Consider the following 11,317-nt stretch of genomic DNA (forward strand, 5'->3'; position numbering starts at 1 on the left):
AACTGGCTCCACGAGCTCCGATCCATTTATTGTTCTTTTATTTTTATTTTTTAATTAAACATTGCTTGATACTAGAATAGTGTTATCAACGCTGGAACACCCTCTGAACTATGGAGAGACGTCGTGTGAGATGGGGACTGTGAAACTTCTGCGTGTGGTTGGCTGGAAAGCAGCAAATCCAATTAAGAAATATTTAGTTATTCGTCGTAGGTAACAAGACAGTCAAACGTAAACAAGACATCATGCGTCGCCATAACACAGCTGAAACTTCAGGGACGATTCCACGATTCGCAAACTTCTTCTTCTCAACCTTGCGAGAGATTTTTGGGGATTTTAACCATGGGACATCTCTCCAGCTCCATGATAAATAAACTGTATATATACACAGTACTGTATATATACACACACATTGTACATACACACTCATCTGTGTTTATACACAGTATATATATCCAGATCAGCCACAACATTAGCACCACCACTAATAACCACTAATATAGTGTAGCTCCCCCTCGTGCCTGTGGTATCTGGCACCAAGACGTTAGCAGCAGATCCTTTAAGTCCTGGAAGTTGTGAGGTGGGACCCCCATAGATCGGGCTTGTTGTTCCAGCACATGCCACAGATGCTCCATCGATCGGACCCTGAACCCCGCCCATCCACATGACGTAGAAGAAAACATGATTCATCAGACCAGGCCACCTTCTTCCATTGCTCCATGGTCCAGTTCTGATGCTCACATGCTCATTGTAGGTGTTTTCAGTGGTGGACAGGGGTCAACATGGACACTCTGACTGGTCTATGCAGCCCTATACACATCGAGCTGTGATGCACTGTGTGTTCTGACACCTTTCTATCATAGCAGCATTAACTTTTTCACCAGTTTAGGCCACAGTAGCTCTTGCCCTAGGCGCCCATGACCCCTGTCGCCGGTTCACCGGTTGTCCATTACTTGGACCACTCTTGGTAGGTACTAACCACTGCACACCGGGAACACCCCACAAGACCTGTTGTTTTGGAGATGCTCTGACCCAGTCGTCTAGCCATCACAGTTTGGTCATTGTCAAAGTGGCTCAGATCCTTACACTTGACCATTTTTCCTGCTTCCAACACATCAACTTCAAGAACTGACTGTTCACTTGTGCCTGATACATCCCACCCCTTGACAGGCACCATTGGAACGAGAGGATCAATGTTTTTCGCTTCTCCTACTGTATCAGTGGTTTTAATATTGTAGCGGATCGGGGTGTATATCGAGTGGACCAGGGGAACAAATGAGTAAGGGTTAGGGTTCATGTCATTGCCTCAGCGTTATCAAATTGCTGAACAAAAAGAAAGTCGGCTTTAAAACAATTAACCGACACAGTAAGCTCTCACAAAATCTCTACCACATGAATTATCCTAAGTCCAACGGATAACTGCTACCCCTTCTTCCAAAGAGCGCCACAGGATTTGTATTTATTTTTCCACACCCCAGAAACTTCAAGTTGCCCCTTTTTCTTTTTTTCTCAGTGTCTTAACCTCATTTAATAAGGATTTAAAGGAGTGACCAATAACAACGAGCATGAATCCTGAGGCCCAGAGTGCCGTCGGGCTCCGATGGGCATGACGGAGAACTGGCCTGAAATGTGTTTGCGCTCATAAGACAGGTTCCATCCCCCAACATTCCCTCCTGTACGCTTCACGCCGCAGTCACGCTGAAAAGAAAGGTCGTAAACATTTTAACGATGAGGCGACAACTTCGGAAAACGAGCCTCCGGGACGCATCTTCAAGCGTGCGTGGTGCTGGACGTGGGGTCCGGGGACCGCCCCGGGGGTCCTGCGACAGGTGCAAGGGGGTCCCCAGCAAAATGTTTGATGGTCGAACTTCAACGTTATTGGCTTGTTAAATCATTTAAGACGTTAGAAAATGTAAAATAGCGACTGTTTTTTGATCCTTCGTCCCTCCACTGTCATCTCCCTGACTTGTGTGGACGGGTCATTCTCATGAAACCACCATACAACATGTCCCAAAAGAATTGATACACATGTTCACAGAGAATGTGAAAAAGTTAATTTAAATATTAAAATGCGCAACACCTACTGTACAGTCCACTTCGTTCTTTTTAACTATCATATTATTCATGTTAGTCATGTTAATAAAAATAAATAATATTCATTTCAAAAATACGAGATAAAATATTGTTACGGTAGTGTAGGAGTACATTAAATCACAGAACAAACCCCCACTCAAAAAATATCATAGTTAAAACAACAAGTATATCGTAGGCGTTGTGCTGTGTACTTTGATGTTTTAATGAATTATTTCACATCTTCTGTGAATATGTGTATCAAGTCATTTGGGACATGTTTTATGGTGGTTTCATGAGAACGACCCAGGCACTAAAACATATTTAACATGATAAAATTTGCTCAGATTGGGGTCCAAGAGACAAAATCAACGGAGTCCGTGGCTGTTCCCTGCGGATCAAACTGATGGTCCTTGACCATAAAAATATTGAGAATCCCTGCTGGAAAAAAAAAGGCAAGACAACCCAGCAAGACGGTGTTCATAATGGCACACCCCAGGGGGAGATGACATTGTGTTAAATCGAATTTACACCGCTCAGCGCATCTTTGAAAGCCCAAAAAGCTGACAGGGAAATTGTTTCCATGCCGGGGTGGGCAACACAGAACCCACTTTTGGCCAATTATTGTCCGAGCAGCATCTTGAACCCTTTTACGCAGAGGCGAAGGGAGGCCAAAAACGCTGCACGGTTTCGACATCGCGGGGCACATAAATGTCTTTGAAAGGGACCCCCGCCCTCCACCCCTCCTCCCGTGCAAACAAATGGCGGGGCAGAGAATCTGAGGGAGTTGCACATTCTGTGGCTGTTGGATCGAAAAAAAAGAAGAGCTCTGCGACAAATTCCCCCGCGGGCGTCGAAAGAAGGCCGTGAGAAACTGAGCGTGGACCAAAGTTAAAAGTTTGATGTCACTTGGAAAGAAGGGATTATAGCATCACCAGAGAGAGCGGGGGAGGAGAGGGGGGGGGGGGCGGGGGCTCCAGGCTGCAGCAATTTTCTGGTTTAAAAACAATTCCAAACGCGGCTCGTGGATGCGAAACGCAGCTGCGATGCGACGAAAATGCGAACCAAACCGTCTGCAAATAAACGCCGTTGTTGTTCTGCGTGGGTTTCTCCACCGTCCGTGGGAAAACATAGTTTAAAGAAATGACCTGGACCCCAAAAAAAGGGAAAAACAGGGTTTGTGTTTTTTTGTGCACGGGTCATTGCGGGGCTCGTCCGGTAGGGGGAGCGAAAGCACCAGAGAAGGTCTCGACTACAGTACTACTATGCGGTTGGATTGCTCTTCTTTTTAAATTATTATTGCTATGATTATTTTCTGCGTTAATTTAAAGACGTTCATCACGGCCTAACGTGTCTCCATGCGTAAACAAAACGGAGCAAAGCGGCCCATGTTTCAGCTCACGCAGGCGAAACTCGGCGACGTTACGACAGCTCATCGCGGCGCTGGAGCGAGGCGCAGTTCCCCCGGACGTCCACCAGGTGGCTCTTCGCCCCCGCGGTGGAGGCCGCCGCCGACGCCGAAGAAGAAGAAGAAGAAGAAGAAGAAGAAGCCGCGAAGCGTCGTTTGTCTTGTGATTTATTTCAAGATCTATTTGTGTGAACATTCTTCAACGTTTTTATTTTTATTTTATTTTTCTTTAATGTTTGTGATGTCGGCTGTCTCGAATGAAGGGGGCGGGGGGTGGGGGGGGGATACGTTTCTGTTTTATTTATCAACAAAAAGTTAAAAGGAGCACTGTGTGTGTACGGTGAGTAAACAAACTGGAATAAATAAGGGTACGAGCGTTTTGCAATGTTAGTGTTATATACACACACACACAAACACACACACACATATATATATATATATATATATATATATATATATATATATATATATATATATATATATATATATATATATATATAATATCTCAAGAGAGCCAAATGATAACTGATAAAAATGTATTAGTGGGGAACGTGAAGCCGACGTCACGCGGGCCGCCATATTTGGGGGGCGTCGCTCACGTTGACCGTGAATGTCGCTCGTTCTCCTTCGAGGTGAAAGGCGCCAGGGGAGCGTCGCTGGGCGGAGGACCTGCCCGCGGAAGGTCCCGCAGCCACCCGGCGTGAGACGTCACCCCTTCAGTTTTTATTTTTATTTTTTAATCCGTTTTTGTACATTTCGTATGTTTTAGCCGTTCCTCTCTGCCGGCGAACGGAGGCCATCCTCCAAATATGGCGACCGGTGTCCGTGGCAACCGTCAAACGTCACCATTCCCAATGATCAACTTAAATCATATGATTATTATTATTGTTTTGTTTTTTTAATCATTCGAATGGATAATGGTAAACGGGGACAGTGTTGTTTCTTTTTCCTGTCGCTCACTCTCGCCAAAGTAAATCCAAGGGAAAAAAGTGGGAAAGCAAGTGATACAAAATGCTAACAGTGGTACATAGCCCGATGTTGTGATTGGACTCGGGGGTTATTGTTACATTTAATCACCATGGCTTCAAACCAGACCAAATGTTTGAGTGATTTAAAAAAACAACCAACAACCTCCATAATGTATCATAATGGAGCCGTAGTGCCCGGTGAAGCACGTTATTATAACTAATTCGAGTGACGACGGCGACAATGCAGCGCCGCATTAGCAAAAATGAGGCCTCAAAATGACATAAATCACATGTGCAGTTTGGAGTTTTCCTGCGGCCCCGTCAGCTATTACCAACCCCTGTAAAATTCCAGGTTCAATTCCCGTCTGCTTCCTCTACGCCTATTAGGTCGAGATTGTTTTTGGCCTGAAACTTCAAAAATCCAGGCAGTAGTTTTTGTTTTTTTTGTTGTTGTTTGTCCCCCCCCCCCTCAATCCGCTTGCCCACATCCATTATTGGACATTGACTTCTAATGATAATATGTATACTCTCCATTACGAGAGTTATTGGAGGAAGCCTGGAGCAGACCGCTGCCTCACATGGAAATGCATTAGTAATAAACATTATGAATTGGATACAAATGAGAAATTTAACACACAACCACCAGAAATTATTTTGAGGCCGCCACCAAATAAGACTCTGACCTCTGGGTGTCCTGACTCCCCTGTTATTTATTCATTTGCTTTCGATAGGGGGGGGGGTGTCATTGGTAATGAATGTATGAATAATTATTTTATTATTTGAAAATGCCGTGCCCTTAATGGGCTGGGCCTTGACATTGAAAGACTGAAAATCCCTCTCAAATCTGTTCCCTTCTGCCAGAGTCAGATGGTGTTAGCGCCGACCTGGCTGATTGAGTTTGCTCACAATCACACGGGTCATGTCTGGGGTCACCTCTATGCATCATTTGCTTTAATGGACACTTCCTGCCTTTCCGAAAGTGGGCCCGGGCCAAGAGAGCGCGGGGACGCAGTACATGCATCCTCAGTATTTACACGGCTCTTCATGGGATCGGGTAGACCGTTAATGTGCCTGATGGAAATGCACATTTCGGTTATAGCCACCTTTGGGGAAAAATCGTCATGAAATTCCCCTCAAATTTTGGATGGAGACATATGATTGTGGGATCTAACAATTTCACAATGCTTAAATAATCTGCCGCTTGTGTAGTAATAGTGACCTCCCGAGGGCCAGCGTAGAAATGTAGGGCACAAAAGGAAGAGCGTCGGTACTGAGAAAGAAACGGGGGAGTGAAAGAGCGACAGGGAAAGCGAGACTGATGAGACTGAAGGATAAACTGAGGAAAACAGACGTGCAGAGAGAGGGAGAGAGAGGGAGGCGGAGAGAGAGCGAGAGTGGTGGTGAGCGATGTACGAGGCTCGGGCCAGTGTCACCAGCGCCCTGGTGGGATGACAGATGTGCAGATGATGTCATGTAGAAAGAGGATAGGCGGGTGGAGGAGGGGAGGGTGGAGCGAGCGGAGCGCGGGAGGACGCATGACAGGCAAAGTGTCGTTCTGGGAGAGAGGGGCGAGGGGAGAGGGAGACGGTTGCTGGGAGAGAAGTGCAGCTTATCCTCCCTGCCCTGTGGAAGGCTCCATCACGCTGATACAGGACCCGAACACCCTGTCGGCGGTTATTTTACCGATAATGAGCGGCTGGCTGCACATTATCCTGCGTATATGCAATAATGAATTTAGACTGTGTATTGATTTGAAATGATGTTATGGCCAGTTTAAGAGCTTCCACTAAGAAAAGTGATCCACAGCAACATCGCTAACACTGCAACCGCATAGCGAACTATGAATATTATTATGAAATGAGACATGCTCAATGGGACGTCTACTGTCTATGTATCGTTGGAAAGACTATTTAGGCAGAGTCATGCGAGGGACGCAATACCAGGTGGAGAACCGGTTGCCCCGTGACAACGGTCGTTATTAACAGACAGTGGTCAGTGGTTTCTATCCAGAAATAACTGGCCCCTAATTGCCATTATTGACCAATCAGAATAGAGTATTCCACAGCGCCGTCTAATAAGTTTAGATTGGTGACTATCTCGGGTTGCAGTATACTGTACATCAAAGCAGGAGGCTTCTTCAAAGGTGGAACTACTTAGAAAGAAAAGCTCCTATTAAAGTTTGGTTTAAAAAGTACTGTACATACAACTCAGCTTATCTTTCTCAAACCTGGATTACTTAAAGTTGCTGTGCCCTCATTCTTTCGCCCTGCGCAACAGCAACAAATGTGCTGAACCGGTGGTTTTCCATGCGGTGCCTCTTACAAAGCCCGGCCTCTCCAAACCGCACAGGCAATTGGAGCTATAATTTGCTTAGTGCAGTCATTGCTGAAAGTTTACCCTCCTGTCCCTTGACCAACTCAACCGGAGTATAAGAACCCAGTTGTTCTCGCAGTCTGCGGCGACAATGACTGTTTGTTGTCATCCAGACAGAGACCCAGCGCGAAAAGTAGGGACGGATTGGAAAGTGGAGCGATATCCTACGGTGCTGTTGTACCATCCGCCGCTAAAAATAGTGTTGGGGGGGGGGGGGGGGGGGTTACAGTCAGGGGAAGGGTCAGGGTTTTGCGGGGACCCCCCCCCCCCCCTGTCCAAGCTGCGTCGCCGGGGTCACATCAAGGGCAACATTCTCCCAACACCCCCCCCCCCCCCCCTCCGATCTGCCCCTCGGACCGGTGCTCCCCCTGACCCTGCAGCCATTATAACATTAGGACAAACTGCAGCTTACTGACTGGCGTTTCCTCGTCTCCACCCTCTCCAGCACATGTTGCAGGCTGCTTGCTGACAGGGCAGAGGGGAATATTTAAGGAATTAGGCTGTTAGACTCACGGCTAATGACTGAACTGCACAAATGCCGTCATTCCTGGCATTGTTGTGTGTTCCAATGAGACTGAGAGGGTTTGTGCTCTTGTGCCAGCGCAGGAAGGCAATTTAGTAAGTGTGTGTGTGTATGTATGTATGTGTGTGTGTGTGTGTGTGTGTGTGTGTATGTATGTATATATATATATATATATATATATATATATATATAAAATATGTTGTCCCCCAACATTTCTGTTGGCTAAAGCAAAATCTCAATCAAATGTCATTCATTACAACTTTATTCACCGTAATAGCGAGAAGGTTCTCATCCTGCTTAGAGCCAAAAACAAAACAATATGTGTGTGGAAAAATATGTGACACTTAGAAAATAGCTAGAACATATCTAAAGTGTTGTATTAAAATGTGAATGGAAAGTCGGCTGGCTTTATTTTTTTTTTTTGGTGTGTTTGTTTTTCACTTTTTCCCCTCTAGAAAAGTTTGTTTTTATTTTAATTATTTTATCTGATTATAAAAGACTACCTTCACACTTGCAGCACCTTCTCTTATTATAAGAGCAATACCAGGTCTATGATTGCATACTGTAGGGAATACGGAGTTATTTTGAATTATTCTGAATTATTAGGAATTTTAAACATAATATAACGGGATGTGGTTTATAAGCACAACATAAAAAGCGTGTGCGCGTGCGTGCGCACGTGTACATGTGTGCTTTGAGTAATCATTTAGAACTTCCGAAACAAAACAGTGACTTTCTGTCGAATGTACATATGGGAGAAGTTATCTCTCGGTTCCAAAACCCAGTCAAATCCACGGATCACATTCTTATTCAAAAGCATCAGATGAGAAAACATCCCATCGTAATCAAGTGCGCACCCCGGCCCTCCTGCATGAACAATGGCGGCGTAGCACAGCTTAACAAAGCACTTTGACACTGGTTAGCACACGGGCTTTAGGTTACACACAGCAGCTGCGGGCCAGGGAGGAGCAGCAGCAGCAGAGGGGAAGGGAAGCGGTCCTGAGACGGCGGAGAACCAGGGGCTCCCTGGGTAATCATTCACCTGTAACCGTTGGCAACCAAACCACAACACACAATACAGGGACTCTGTTGCTGATAACAAGGTGATAACGGGCCGGCATTTAACACGCTCCGAGAGTGAAAAACTCTAAATGGCCATCACGTGTGCTCTCTCACCCTCACGCACGCACGCACACGCACACGCGAACGAACCATAGACGTCTTATATGTTGCGTTTATATACAAATGTCCCATCACGTCCCATTATGTTTTCATTCCTCATCGTCTCCAGTATGACTGTGTAACTGGTGTCGCTCTCATGATCAGGAAAGGTTAATTCAGCTTTATTCTTCTTGATGCAGCCCGGCGAAAACAGGTTATTCAAGGGCCCGGGTCTGGTCCATGCCTAACTTTTCTCATAAAGAGAAATGAGAGTGAAGATGGCGGGGCCGTCCCGGCCGCCGCCCCTCTGAGCGACGAAGGTTTTTGCGAGTTGTTGTTGCCGTCGGTGGGTGTGGCACTGCACTGCAGCACTTTTTGGGGGAACAGGATGACGGGCGGGCGTGGTGGGGGGTGAGGGGTTGGCGGGCAATATCCATGGAGAGGAAGTATGAGAGGATGAGGAGGAGGAGGCTGAAAAGGGAGATGGAGGGTGCTGGAGTGTCAGTCTACCCCTCAACTTAGTCCCCTCCCATTTTCACACCCCCCCCCCGCTTCTCCTATCTCCTCTCTCTCTCTCTCTCTCTCTCTGCCGCTCTCTCTCTCTCTCTCTCTGCCGCTCTCTCTCTCTCTGTCCTTGTGGCTGCCAGCTCTGGGTGTTCTGAGCAAAATGGCCTGTGTCTGAGAGCAGTGGCCTGAAATAAAACTAAGAAGGACCCTGGGCGTCAGAGAATGCTCGCTTTGTCCCCGCTGCCATCCACACGGTCTGGGGAGACGGAGCGATGGAGGGAGAGAGCTCTGAGCAAGTGTCTGATTGCAAATTAGTGGTGCCAAGTGGAACCCCCACTGCCGCCGCCGCCACCATCACCACCTCAATGTGATCCGGCCCTCTCCCTCTCTCGCTCCTCCGTTCCCCTCTCCTCTCTCGCCCTCCTTGTTGTCCCCGTCCCCCTGTCCTCCCCTCTCATCTAGCCTTCCGGGCTTCTCCCCCTTCTTCTTCTGTGCACTCTTCTTCACCTCCTTCCTTCTTTCTTTCTTTCTTTCTTTCTTCTTCTAGCCTCCCTCTCCAGTCACTGCCCCCTCCACCCCGTCCCATCCCTCTGCTCCGATGCTCTTCACCTCTCAGGCCCGAACATCCTGCTGCTGCATCACATCGGGGAGGAGGCGGAGGACTCCCAAACTGTTCCCAAGCTTGTTTGGTTTTTACTTTTTGGACAGTGTGTGAATTAGTGAGTGAATGGAGAGAAAAAAAAAAATTAAAATTAAAAAATATATATATTTTATATCTATCAATCTATCAATCTCTCTCTCTCTCTCTCTCTCAGGAAAAGGGTGTTTGGCTGCGAATGTGTTTTATTTAAATCTGTAATCTCATAATTATCCACCAGCTGTGCTAATAACGGTTATGACTTGAACTGGGGTGATGGTTAACTGTTGCAGTGCATTCTGCTTTTCCGGGAAAACAACCCTCCCGAAAAAGTCAAACGTATGACGGTATAGCTTCCACCGGATTACATACAGTATATTAATATTTCATATATTAATATCTATTAATAACTACCCCCACAACATTTCTCCTTGCCAAGGATTGTCAAAAATCATATACTAATAAACCATATTTCATCTGTGTTTCTGAGTTCCAGTCAATGCATATTTCCTTTTTGTGTTAAATTGAATAAAGATCAAGTTAAGTAAATACATCCGTAAATGAAATCACAGCTGTGCCTGATAAAGGAAGTCGATTTAATTCAAATCAAAGAAAGATTCCCAAAAGAAACGTGTTCACCATGAATCAGCAAAAAAAAAACATTCAGGTGATGTGACCAAAATGACACCATGTGTTATTAGCAAAGACAGATATCACATTAATACACACGGTTTTAATGGATTATAATGATAATCCACAATAACCCACTCACCGTTTTTTAGCATGTTTTTTATGAGGCAGATCAGTGTCGACATAACACAAATAATTTACTGTGGATTTTTTTTGTTGGATTCATTATTTTAAGACACAATTTTGAATATATTAACATAATAATAATAATAATGTACAATAATTATAATTTATAAAATAATAATGAATACATTAATTAAAAAAAATAGGAAATGTTTTGCTTACAGGCACTGTGTGTGTGTGCTGAAGTAGTGTTGTTTTTTTTTGTAAATGTGGAGCCACTTTAGGTCAAGAGAATTTGTTTTGAACGTGAACTTCATCACCCTCTAATCCTGATAAGCTACACGTCTGCAGGTCATGTGCGGAAGATATGGAGAAACACACACACACACACACACACACACTTGTTAAATCGCATTATCCGTGTGCAGATGGATGGCGACTTCCTTTATACATTGCAGGGTACACTTTTAATATTATGGACATTTATTAAACTGACAAACTTTAATTTGTGTTGTGGCTTAATGGGTTTCAAACAAACCAAATAGCCTCACCCCTCTCTGCCCAACGATTATGTAAAAAAAAACTTGTACTTTATAGGCCTGTGTTCAATCTATGTGGAAATTGTCATTTGAAAAGACACATTTATTTATGGAATAAAGCATTGGTGTTGTTATTATAGCCTGCAATCACATTCTGCCTCACTGTCCAATGTCACAGCATGTGAAATTAAAATTAGGAATTGTGATTGCATTTCAAAAGAATTTATAGTGTTATTTGTCTATATGTTTATTTTTAAATATTTTGCAGTTTAATGCTCTTGTAAAACCGAGATATGTCATTTGGAAACATCTCGGATGACAATCGACCCCATTGTTAGTTATATTAAATAACCCCCACCACCCCAGGAATATACTTTTTAA

This window comes from Zeus faber, assembly GCF_960531495.2.
Source record: "Zeus faber genome assembly, chromosome: 21".
Classification (NCBI taxonomy): domain Eukaryota; kingdom Metazoa; phylum Chordata; class Actinopteri; order Zeiformes; family Zeidae; genus Zeus; species Zeus faber.